Genomic DNA, 5,082 nt, shown 5'->3' with positions numbered 1-5,082 from the left:
ACTCTGATACATTTCCTATACCAAGCAACTGGAACTTCTTCCTCCTATCCACAAACTGTTCCTTAAACCGAAATGTCCTCCTTCCCACTCCGACTCCTAGATCTATACAAGCCTTTCCATCCTTACACTTCCCAGGACGGACCTTTGTCCCTGACACTTGCCTCTCGGAACCTTGAGACACCACCACAGCTGAACTCCTTTTCTACACTCCTGTCACAGCCTCTCTGCCCATCTCTGAATCTAACAAATTAACTCTGGGATCCCCTCTCACAATCTCTTCCCACCAATATCTCCCTCAGCTTCTAAATCCCTTCCACTCTCTCAGGTTCTATCCCTCCAAACTCTTCTTCTTTTTCTTTCCTTTTTTTTTTTTTTGTATGTGTGCGTGTTTTGTTTGTTTTGTTTTTTGTTTTTCAAGACAGGGTTTCACTGTAGCTTTGGAGCCTGTCCTGGAACTAGCTATTGTAGTCCAGGCTGGCCTCGAACTCACAGAGACTCACCTGCCTCTGCCTCCCGAGTGCTGGGATTAAAGGCGTGCGCCACCCCCACCTGGCTTCCAAACTTCTCTTATCAAAAATTTGTCACTCACACTCCCACCTGCTCTCCCTCAATCCCTCCATACTTATGTCTTTGCTTCAGTGTTCGCCAGATCCTATGCATTCCTGTCCAGAACTCTCAAAGACCTCCTCCTCCATCCCTCTCAAACACAAGAGGGTCCGTTAGCGCCTTCTGCCTACACTTCTCTGCCCGTTGCCTATTCCTGAGGGTGGGATCTCTCCACCTTCCTCTGGGCTTGGGACTCCTTTTCCCAACTACCAAGGCATGAACCCAAAGTTTCAAATGTACACCCCTAAACTCCTTAACTTTACCTCTGTTTCTAGTCTGTCCTGCCAGATTCCAAACCAACAAGACTGTTCCAGCAACGGCAGCTCCATCTCAGCTGTTTCCTTGGAATCTACAGCCTGGTCCAGCCTCACAGACTGCACTTCCCTATGGGACGACAAGTAAAACAGCCTTGACCAACAACCCAGCTTCCTTGGGTCCCCTAACAGTGACGCCCCAATGTCAGCAGGAAGCAGCCAGAGAACAACACCCACTTACCCAATACCTAGTGACCTAATAATAGAACAAAAACGTGGGAATGAAGGGGCTCTAGCTGGCTTGAGCATGGCCAACATGGCTCCCCCATTCCCTCTGCCTTGCTAAAAACCATTAAATTATGTTCCTAAAGCTAGCCACCAAGGTCTGTCCCCTTATTAGGTCACCTCCTCCTCCTGAGACTGACTGCCAAGGTCCAGCTATGAAAGTATTGAAGTCCCGCAATCAAAAGCCCCCTTAAAATGAAGCACCTCATTATAACAGAGGCTTTCCCCTTTACCTTAATATAACCACCATCTTCTTATGTCCCACGGCTATCTCCTCTTTACCCAGAGGCGGTCCTTTGTCCCCCTGAGACAAATATTCCTTTCCCCGCTCCCTCACCCCTTTTCTCCCCTCTTTCCTTCCTTCCCCTTCCCCCTCTTCAATTACTTCTTGCCTTTGTTCCTTATGCCCTCTGTCCTTCTGAGCCAAATAAATCTCCTTTGTGCTGAGAACTTTGTCTTGGGGTGTCAAACCAACTGTTGGTCCCCTGCAGTGTATACCTCAGAGAATTGAAAGACTAAACTGTGTGTGTGCACATGTGCACGCGCACATGCACGTGTGTGCTCCATGTGCATGCAGTACCCATGGAGGCCAGAAGAGGGCGTCATCCCATGGGACTAGAGTTACAGACAGTTCTAAGTGGCCATGTAGGAAACTGAACTTGGTCCTCTCCCAGAGCCATTGTTCTATCCCATTAAGTGCATGGTTTGTCTTTATTACTATATTGTTTATATGGTTTTCTCTGCAAGAATAATGCCTTTGTGTTCTAAATCAAGCACAATCCCAATTTAGATTATTTGATCAGTTTGTTTTCCTTTACCCCACTTAGCACAAGTCCAGAGCTGAACTCTTCACTTTCAGTTTTTGTTTGTTTGTTTGTTTGAGACAGAATTTCTCTGTGTAGCTTTGACTGTCCCAGAACTACTTCTGTAGACCAGGCTGGCCTCAAACTCACAGAGATCCTCCTGCCTCTACGACTCCAGAGTGCTGGGATTAAAGGCGTGCACCACCACCTGGCTAAACACCTCTCATTTTAAACTAGATCACGCTAGATTATTTTACAAACCTAAGCTGTATCTGAAGAAACAGGTGTTGCTTTGAGGGGCTCAGTGAGAGAACTGTAGCACGAATAATAAAAACCCAGAGACAGATATTGGGGTTCAAGATGAAGATTAGAAAAGCAAAGCAGCCAGCCACTAGGTAAGCTTACCTCTACCAAGACTCGGACAAAAAGGTGATCCTTTCCTCGGCGTGACTGCTGTAGACTGCAATACTCTCCACCCAGCCTCAGACTGTAATGAGCTCCTGTCTCCTCCTGCCCAGCTACATCACTCCTGTCTCCACCTCCTACTGCTGGGATTAAAGGCCTGTGACTCCTGAGTGCTGGGACCACCTTTGTGTGAGCTCTATTTCTCTTTTTAGACAGATTCAATCTCCTGTAGCCCAGGGTGGCCTTGAGTCCTGGAATTAAAGGTACCACCACTCCCTGGCCTCTAGTGGCTTAGCTCTGCACTCTGATCTTCAGGAAAGCTTTATTTATTAAAACACAAATAAAATATCACTATATTTCCCCCTTTTGTCTAAAAAAAAATAATATAACTAGTAGAAGAACTATATACAATAAGTACAATAACTATATGTAATATATACAGGCAATAAGTACATCAACAATGTCTAGTCCATTTGCATTTAACAAATTCAGAGCAAATACTCTATTATCTATCCTATCTTGGTGAATCCAAAGTCTTGTACCTAGTTTACTTTCTATCATAACTTGCATTACCATCTAAAACTAACTTTTAATATCTCTCAACCTTATGTACTTTGCACTTCTTTAGTGACTCTCTTTTCTGAGTCTCCTAAACAAGAAAAACTATAACCATCTGGTTATAGAGACCCAAGAAGGAAATAATATTAACTGAGTAGGAAGGAAGTGCAAGCAAGTGACATCCAAAAAATTGTGAGAAATGACAGAAACAGCTGGCTGCCTGGAGACTCACCAAAGTTCCTCTGCAATGTTGGGGCATCCATCCTCAGCCTAAAGGCCTAGCATATTCGACAGACTTTTCTATGATACAGGATTTTGGAAGGACTCGCCTCGCTTGTCTTGACAAGGTTTGGCAGTCACTCTTTTTTGTGTCCTGCTTGTCCAGTTAGGACAGCATACTGTCAGCAGTTTAGGCAAGGGCATTTTCTCGCCCAGTGGATTACTTGTGCCACAAAGAAAGTAAACTCCATGTGGAGTCTCAGTCTTCAGTTTGCAGTTTGAGGTTTGGTGGAGCGCATTGCAGTCTACAGTCGTGCTGAGGACAAAGTCACCCCTTTGTTTGTCTGAGCCTTGGTAGAAGTAAGAACTCTCTAGTGGTTTGGTGCTTGAACCTCAATATCTGTCTCTAGGTGTTTATTATTCATGCTACAGATAACTCTCAGTTTGGGGGGACATATGTTAGCATTTAAGATGAGTGGTTAGGGCCTATTAATCTGTTTCTGGGAGTTTGAGATAGGAGGATTATAAATTCAGGTTTGCCTGTACAAAAAAAAAAAAAGTAAGACCAGTCTGAACAGTTTAGCAGGACCCTGTCTCAAATTTATGTGAACTGAAGCTATAGGCCAGTGGTAGAGCACTTGCCTAACATGTATAAGGCTTTTGATTCGCTCTCCTCTAACAAACACACACAGTCATTGTTATAACCTAAAAGTAAAATAAAAGCCACGAGGCCATATGATATAAATGATAAATAGGTGAACAGAGCCAAATACTCCATGCAAAAGAAAATACTTTGGGGAATATTCCATCCTCAAGGAAGAAGAGCAAAAGTCTTTTTAGTGTGAACAACAGAGACTTTCAAGGAATGCAATAGAAATCAGGGAAACAGAACCTGCTCTAAAGATGCAGTGCCTGGACCAGGTGGCCGAGCATCCGCGGGGGTAAGGATGGAAGTGACTCCTGTCTGTCTAGTCTGACTACAGGAAAACACCATTCCAAGAGAGGGGGTGCTACCAGAGACCTCTCAGTGACAACAGTCAGTCACGAAGGCAAAACTCTGAACCTATCACAGCCTAGAGCTACCCAAGAAGATGGGGAATTCTGGGGGTTAGCATGGCTCATAAAAAGGACATTAGATTATGTGCATGTGAGTATAGGTGGCCTGCAGAGGTTGGGTGACCCCAGAGTTGGAGTTATAGGCAGCCACTAACTACCCAGCGTGGGTTCTGGGAAACCAAGCCAGACTTTCTACAACAGCAACAAGCACTCTTTGAAAAACATCAAAATACATTTCATGAGTGTTTTTTTCTTTGCATGTATGTGTGTGTGTGGTGCCCATGGAGGTCAGAAGATGGTATCAGATGTCTTGGGACTGTGAATTACCGATAGTTGTGAGCCACTATGTGGGTGCTGAGCGCAGAACCCAGATCCTCTGCAAGAGCAACATTGTTAGTGCGCAACTCTTAATAGCTGAGCCATCTCCAGCCCCGGTCTTCAAGCAATTCTTTCACTCAAACACATGCCTGTTACAATAGCCACTGTTGCGCATTCAGAGCACACCGCTAAGTGGAACAAAGTAGATCTCAAAGTAATGAAAGTTCATGAGTTACAGTACAATTCAATTATTTTTAGAAACATTGCTATTTCCCTTCAGGGTTTTACCATAAATTCCGGCCACCCACCCCTCCCCCCCAAAAAAAACCTGCTAAAGAATTTCTATTGGACCCCTTTATCAGGAAGCTTTTAGGACATCTCCACTTCCTTGGAAGAATGAAGAGTCTTGAGTTGGGAGGAAGAGAAGTGAGAGGGAGCGCAGGTCAGGCATCTCTGGGGCATCACTGGAGCATCCCTGGAGCATCACTGGAGCATCCCTGGAGCATCCCTGGGGCATCCCTGGGGCATCCCTGGAGCATCTCTGGGGCATCCCTGGAGCATCTCTGGGGCATCTCTGG

The sequence above is a fragment of the Microtus ochrogaster genome, chromosome 22, assembly GCF_000317375.1.
Source record: "Microtus ochrogaster isolate Prairie Vole_2 chromosome 22, MicOch1.0, whole genome shotgun sequence".
NCBI classification, from domain to species: Eukaryota; Metazoa; Chordata; class Mammalia; order Rodentia; family Cricetidae; genus Microtus; species Microtus ochrogaster.
The sequence above is the reverse complement of the archived record's forward strand: the minus strand, read 5'-3'. Positions refer to the sequence as shown.